The sequence below is a fragment of the Aegilops tauschii genome, chromosome 7 (assembly GCF_002575655.3).
Source record: "Aegilops tauschii subsp. strangulata cultivar AL8/78 chromosome 7, Aet v6.0, whole genome shotgun sequence".
In the NCBI taxonomy this organism is placed as follows: Eukaryota; Viridiplantae; Streptophyta; class Magnoliopsida; order Poales; family Poaceae; genus Aegilops; species Aegilops tauschii.
Window position 1 is genome coordinate 602,036,455 of NC_053041.3, and position 8,135 is coordinate 602,044,589.

The 8,135-nt window shown below is 46.7% G+C and overlaps 1 long non-coding RNA gene across 1 annotated transcript; it reads right to left on the bottom strand.

Moving 5' to 3' along the window:
• Window positions 1–318: 318 nt before the first annotated feature.
• On the bottom strand, window positions 319–1,353 carry LOC109761886 (uncharacterized). Its single transcript, XR_002232614.4, has 3 exons — window positions 1,075–1,353; window positions 693–795; window positions 319–599 (listed from the first exon to the last, which is right to left on the bottom strand). It is a non-coding gene; the product is annotated as an uncharacterized lncRNA (long non-coding RNA).
• Between the last annotated feature and the right edge of the window lie 6,782 nt (window positions 1,354–8,135).

Sequence of the window (8,135 nt, forward strand, 5' to 3'; positions counted from 1 at the left end):
AATGTGTAATAACAGCCCATAATGCTTATCGATATAAAAGCATGATGCAAAATGGACATATCAACACCTGTCAGCCCGCAATACATCTCTCACACACCAAAATAACATGGCCTCCTACACAACAAAGGTTTGTAAGAATGGCCCATAAAACCAAGAGATATAGTAGAGGAAGGAAGCAAACCTTAGTCAGAGCACGGCAACCGCTAACAACCATATAGTAGAGGAAGGCAGCAAACCTTAGTCAGAGCACGACAACCGCTAACAACCATATAGTAGAGGAAGGCAGCAAACCTTAGTCAGAGCACGACATCCGCTAACAACTGATAGATTGAACAGTACTTGTGGGACAGTGGGAAGAACATGGTAATGCACACATCAAAAAGAGGCCAAAGACATGTATTTGATTGTCTGCATATCCTACTGGAAAATAAAATCTAGTTGGAGGTTCACCGTCATGGAAGGAGGTAGATAGCGACCTCCTTGTCAGATCCACCAATGCATATCCTCGTGTTTCTCCTGTCACATCGTCGGAAGGACCTGCACCCTTATGTCTGTTTTCGACATTCATTCTTTTTCTGAAGTGGGTCTCAATAACTGCCCTGGAGAGGATAATTTTCTTATTTCCCAACAACTATGCTATGTGTTGAATTTCTAATGAAACATATGAGCTAAACAGGAACTCTTAAGCCCACCTCTTGGGGAATAACATGCGACATCCAATCTGTATTTAGAAAATGAGCCATCAATTGAAGTATTTGACAGCAAAGAGCAGACCATTCACTCTAATCACCAAGGCTGTAATAAGCAAGAGCACACCTCAAAATAGTGAACTTTTGGATAAATATCACTTCATTATTCCTTTACAGGCACAAAAATAGCAGAAGAAAATTATAACAAACTGAAATCAAAGGAGGAAGAACCAGTGCAACAACAACACTTTCTCTGGCGGCACACAAACAGGGTCCAATCACACAGCCCAACCCATGTAATTGGTCAACACATTGTTCTGTGCCCATTGCATTCAAGGGGAGGCAAGGAAGTGGAGAGAGGAAGAGAAGGTGCAGAAGCTGGTACCTGCGTAGTAGCAGCACCGTCCCAACCATCTCCTCACCATCTTTCACCTGAGACTCGAGGAGGACATCGCTGCAGGAGAGGGGACGCCAGATTCATAGAACGGCACCGTCGCTCGACATGGCTGGTCCAGAGCGAGAGCCCGCCAGCCTCTTCGCCGTAGAGGGAGTTGAACCCCAAGACCGAGCAGCACATCCTCGGTGCCTTCTCCTTGCCGCCGCAAACATAGCCGGTGGAGAGGCGCTGGCCGGTCGGCATTACCTCTCACGCTCTGCTTTGCATACGCGTCCCGGTGCCGATGCGTGACCTCCGCCCACCCTCGTATCACCTCTCCTTTGCAACAGGTCTCTCCCTCCTCGATCTCCCATCCCCTTCTTAATATTTGCGCCGTCGTCGATTCGCTCCTCCCTTGCCCCTGAACTCCGGCTCGACACTGAGATCCTGGGGGGTGGAGGATTCCAGGAGCGGCGTCTATGGCGATGGGAAGCGGGCAGTGGCGGAGCTAGAATGAAATGATTGGGCGGGCCAGCTTAGAGAAAGCACATCGTTTTTTCCATCCATGCCCCATTTCACCCTTCAGGTACATTGGTTTGTAGCAAAGCTGGGCGGGCCACAGCCTGGTTTTGCTTGCACTAAGCTCCACCACTAGAAGCGGGGGAGAGGCGGCGAGCGTGGGGAGTGCGGGGAAGGAGGGACACGGGGCTCAAGGAGTCGATAGGGTTTGTCAGCAACCACACCCACCCCACGTTCGATCTCTTGAAGCCCACGATTGCTGCTGTCCACCCCCACCTCACCCCTTTCTTTTTCTCACGGAAGACACCGCGACGACACTGCAAGCCTGGGCCCGTGGGAAAAGGAGGCGCACCGGTCATCCACAGGAGCACGAATGCATAATGTGCAGAAAAACTAACGCTTGCATTTTTGACAACGAGGTAAAAATGCGCCAGGGAGATAGATCGTGCGAACGAAAGTCGCTAGCGGGGGAGAGGTGGCGAGCGTGGGGAGTGCGGGGAAGGAGGGACACGGGGCTCAAGGAGTCGATAGGGTTTGTCAGCAACCACACCCACCCCACGTTCGATCTCTTGAAGCCCACGATTGCTGCTGTCCACCCCCATCTCACCCCTTTCTTTTTCTCACGGAAGACACGGCGACGACACTGCAAGCCTGGGCCCGTGGGAAAAGGAGGCGCACCGGTCATCCACAGGAGCACGAACGCATAATGTGCAGAAAAACTAACGCTTGCATTTTTGACAACGATGTAAAAATGCGCCAGGGAGATAGATCGTGCGAACGAAAGTCGCTAGCGCTCGCAAGGGCCTCTGCTATGCGGATTGCATAGCGTGGTTTATATGTTCCATGTGGATATTGGAACTGCTTGCGGCAAGTACTACCGGGTGTGCTGTTTGAGCATCCTTAACCCTGGTTCGTCCCTGTTAAACTCAGACCTCTTCAGTCATTTCTCATTTGCCCTGATAACTTTTGTACTGAGCGTTTATATCGAGTTAATTGCAAGGAAGTACCACACTTTTGGCAGTTGTAACGGATCAGTACCAATATTCAGATTTTTTGCAAGTCAGTACCACGTTTGAGGCTAATCGTTGCAAAATGGGCTAAGCGCCGTATTGACGCTATATCTGACCACGCGGCCCCACCTGTCAGGTGACACGTGGCATATTGTTTTTGCAGATAAGACTCCCGCATTGCACTTCATCAAGCAAGTGCCCCCGCGAAGTTAAAAATGAAAATTGCGCGCAGCGGGGATTTGAAACCACGCCCTCCCGGTTACGACGGAGAGGCCCTGACACTACGCTAGGCCATGTTGGCTGTTTTAATAGTATAGTACTTTCATATATTATTTGAACGTTTAATAAATAAAACAAACGGGAAAAATTCGCGTTTGAGCTGAATCGAACCTGCCCCTGCGAGTGAACAAAAGAGCGCGCCAGCCACTACACTAGAGAGATGCCCGCGTCAAACTAGTGGCATTCCTATATTTATCTAGTTTGCACACGTCCTGGCCTTTTTTCAATTTTTATTATGTTTTTTTTGTTTCGCATTTCTTTTTTATATAGGTTTAGTATATGCCCGCGTCAGACTATGGTTTATTATTATATTTTTTGTAAATACAAACTAAACCTTATTATATAAATACCAACTGAACATTCTTGTATAATGTACGATGAACAATTTTGTTATACACACTGAACATAAATATACGATGAACTTTTGGAAAAAATGCATAAATTCCTTTTTTGTACGCGTTTTTTTTTGTTTCTGATTGCTTTTATCTTTTTTTAGATCTTTGGTATTCTTTGGATTTTCATGTTTACAATTTTTTTTACAGTTTTTATATAGGTTTAGTATGCAAAAAAGGTTGTAAATACACACTGAACATTATTCTATAAAAATACATTGAACATTATTGTATAATATATGATGAACAATTTTTTTATATACACTGAATATTTTTTAATATACAATGTACTTTTTAAAATTTATAAATTATATTTTTTATACGATGTAATTATTTATTAATATACGATACACACACTATGTACGGCGCGTGCTATTTATCTTTTTTGTTACCGTATGAAAAAGAGAACAAATCACAGTATAAAATATTTACGCGTGCTACGTAAACCGAGGAACACTAGCCACGCAGCGGTAGTGAGCGCCCTCATTGCGCATTCGAATCCCGGTTGCGGCCCTCTGCGATCGCTGCTTTTATCGTTCGTTTTATTTATTTAGTCGTCTAATATTATAAGCGCTTAGTATCCTAACTAGGCAACTCACTGGGCCTAGCGTGGTGGCAGGGCCACACCGTCGAAACCGGGGCGGCGCGGGTTCGAACCCCCGCCACGCGCAATTTCCTTTTTTAACTTCGCGGGGTCATTTGCGTGATTAAGTGCAATGCGGGGTCTTATCTGCAAAAACAATATGCCATGTGTCACCTGACAGGTGGGGCTGTGTTGTCAGATATAGCGTCAATATGGCGCTTAGCCCTTTTTACAACGATTAGCCTCAAACGTGATACTGACTTGCAAAAAATCTGAATAGTGGTACTGATATGTTACAACTGCCCCAAGGTGTAGTACTTCCTTGCAATTAACGGTCATTTGCGTGATTAAGTGCAATGCGGGGGACTTATCTGCAAAAACAATATGCCACGTGTCACCTGACAGGTGGGGCTGCGTGGTCAGATATAGCGTCAATACGGCGCTTAGCCCGTTTTGCATCGATTAGCCTCAAACGTGGTACTGACTTGCAAAAAATCTGAATAGTGGTACTGATCCGTTACAACTGCCCCAAGTGTAGTACTTCCTTGCAATTAACTCGTTTACATCGCATGTTTCGAGGTGACTCGGACATCATCACCACCATTCCTCAGTGAAGACAACCTTACCGATCCTAGCCTAAGATGATGTAGTGTGGAGAGTCGTGCTTGCAGGGCCGATGGCCGTCTCTCGTTATTGAGCCGGAGCTGCCAAACGCAGTTTCAAACCAAACATGGATGTTTTTGTAAGGCATTCCTATGGTTTTGTTTGATGAGATGTTTATTCATATGGCCCTTTTACCGTGCACAATTGGATGATTAGTTCCGTCAACGTTGTTTTGCCTTTGCTCCTCTAGTGAAACTGGACTAGAACAACTAGATTGGCTAAACTGAAGAATAATTGCGTTCAACTGGCTGGGTGATGCTTGTTGAGAGATGCGAAAGGTGATGGAACGGTTTTTGTTTCGCGGCGGTAGAGTAGAGATGCTGGTTTTCATTGCAAATGAATCGATTTCATGAAACCTGGCACACTAACTTCACTAGGTTGCAAAACTTTACCGAGGATAACGTTTCTTGAGCTCTTCTGAAGTTGTTTCAGTTATGCTCTTGTTTTGCTGCCGCGTTTATTTGCACTGGTGGCCAATTTTGACGGCCACTGTATGTAATGTGCTGCTTTGTTCCCTATATTTGCACTGGTGGTGAACTTTGATGCCCAGTGGATATAATATGTGTAATAGCGGTAATAGGCTAGCGTTAATTGCTTGCTTATTTATTTCCTTATTGTCTTGTTTAGTTGTTTGCTTGTAGTCACTGCAGTTCTTTTTCTGTTTTTTTCTAGTGGCCACAATAGCCTATTTTTGGTAACTAGGCCAAAATAATCGTGGCAACACACGGACTGTTGTAACCATGGCCTCCTGCAGGCCGTATGATCCATGGGCCTTCGTCCGGCCGTAGGATCCATCGGCCTTCTATACGGGCCTTCGAGTCCATGGGCCTTCTACGGGCCGTAGGGTCCATGGGCCTTCTACGGGCTGTACGATCCATGGGCCTTCTACGGGCCGTACTATTCATGGGCCTCATACGGGCCGTAGGATCCATGGGCCTTCTACGGGGCGTATCATCATTTCACCAATCATTGGCCGTACTATTCGTGGACCATAACGGTCCGTTAATAGGCCGTATTTGATAACTCTATGAAAACAACCCAACGAGTTTTTTTTGACATGAAAATGGCCCAACGTATTAACGGTCCGCAAACGGGCCGACTGTAACGACGGGCTGAATTTGGCCCACAAGCAGAAAATGACAGTAACGGGCCGTATGTAACCGAATGCTGCAAATGAGCCCAAGAATCAATGGGCCCTGAGAAGGCCGAAAGATAACTTGGGCTGGAAACGGCCCAATGGGATAACGGGCCGTTAATGGGTATAAAGTGATACACTATTCATTACGAGCCAGTTTCACCACGGGCCGTTAATGGGCCAAGAGTTACTAAGGTCCTCATATGGGCCGAAAGAAGTCATGGGCCACACATGGGTCGGAAGTTAAAACGGGCTGAATCATACTGGACGGCCCAGATGACGCTACTGGGCCTAATTTGGATAGGGCATAACGGGCCCTGGGTTAGCGGGCTGTAAATGGGCTATATGCGAACAGGCCGTTAACAGGCTTTCCGTGGGCCGGCCCGCCACCTTTTCACCAAGTCAAACGGGCCGGCCTTTTCACAGGAATGGGCCTCTGCTAGGCCGTGCCACGTGTCGCCGTATCATAGGCGCCTTCGGTCCAATGAGCGGATGACATCTGTCCCAATGGTGAGCCGACACGTGTTTCCTCCAGCCAATGATGATTTTACACATGGAAAATCCCCATTGGTCGGGGCTGTTAACGGGTTATCGGATCCAAAACCCGACCCGATAGCTTAACGGCGTTCCGTTACGGTTGATGCCACGTGTCGGTCACCCTTGACGAAAGCACTTCTGTGACGCGCGATTTATCGTCATGGAAGTGGACACTTCCGTGATGATAATTTTGGTGAAGTCATGGAACACTTCTACGACAGCACAGGTATGACTATATTGGTTCTGTCATAAATTTGTCATGGATGTACATGCATGACAAAAAACGCGACCTACTGTGACAAACACGTATCATCACGGAAGTGTATTTTTTTGTAGTGAAGCCAGTTGTCTAAACAAGAATAAGGATGCAAAAAAGGAAGAAGAAAGCAAAGAGTTGAAGACTTCCAATCACATGTAGCCACTGGTTTCGGTAAGAAGAGGGGTAGCAGGAGAGAAATAGATCGGGAGGAAGAGGAAAAGAAGGATTGGAAGAAGCTCAACAGGGGCAGACTGAGAATGCTAAAATCGTGGCAACAAAGTAGATGAGGAGTTCACCGAATTATTTGGCTCATTGATCTGGCTCACAGCAGTGACGGAGAGGCGTGGTGATTGACGGAAGGGCGCGGTGTTAGTGCTGGAATTTTGTCTATTTTAGGCCAGCCCAATAGCAGTTTCAGAAATTCCTAATAAACCCTAGAGGCCCACACAGCCCATTCGTGCAAGGCAAGAGGTGGAACTAAAGTTTAGTCTCATATTGCTAGTTTGGTGGGAGTTGGACCTTCTTATAAGGGAGGATATTTTCCCACATGTATGAGCATGAGAATAAGAGGGATATTCATGCGCGCTCCTCCTCCGCCGCCCGCCACGCCACGCCTCGCCGCGACGCGGGTTGCGGGAATGAGCCGAGCCGATGTCTAAATTACGAAAGGTCACACGGAAGCTGAAAAGATTCAGTGGAGACTGCATGCGAACGGTGCAACTTTTCGGCTGCTGACTGTTCGCTTCGTCTCTGTCTTTTCGTTTCACCTTCCGACGCTGCCCTCTCGCCTCTCTCCTGTGCCTATAAAAGGGAGATCGCTCCTCTCCAGAGATGCACACCAAAACAACACATTCCTCTCGCCCCCAGGTTCCTGAGCACTCTACGTTCTTCCCCATCCCGGCTGGCGGCGTGCACCGCAGGTCGGGACAGTAGGCCTCCGGAACCGCACCTCTTTGAGTCCTGTACAGGAGAAGGGTGATAAGGTTTTTGGGGAGCGTTCTGCGTGACTACTGACTTCTTCGTCAGGGACGCCCCGGACTCCGACGACTACTTCCCCGATGACGACTTATTCCCCGACGTCGACAACCTCTTGGACGACATGCCTGGCGAGGATGTCGACCCCAAGTCCAGTGCTTCTACTGCTACTGCTGTCCCGTACGTGCTCTTGCTTGTTTTGTTAGAGGTCCTCCCACAGTTCTTTGTTCTAGTGTCTGCCCTACATATGTTAGGTTCTTCTTCATATATGCAACTTGCTCTACTATCTGCTCTAGATATGTTTGGTTACAGTTCATATTTGCAGATGCTATTTACCTTCTCACTCTCAGATTGCATGACTTGTTTCTCTGCTATAATAGTCATGTTTTATCTAGTATTTCTGTTAATAAAATCATATGGTAAATTGCTCATATTTCCAACAGTTAGGTTGTTAACTGGTATGGTTCACATCAGTAATAAGAGCAATGGTTTCTTTCCTAAAAATCATTGTATTCAAAATATGTATCCCACAAAATTTCTGAATAAGAAAACTCACAACAACGACATGGTGATCACCAGAAGGGCGCGGTGATTGCCGGTCATCTGATATGGAGTTGACAAGCAGCTATAAGAGTAGGGGTTTCTTTCCTAAAAAGCATTTTATTCAAATTATGTATTCCACAAAATTTCCGAATAAGAAAATTGCAGGAGGAGGGAA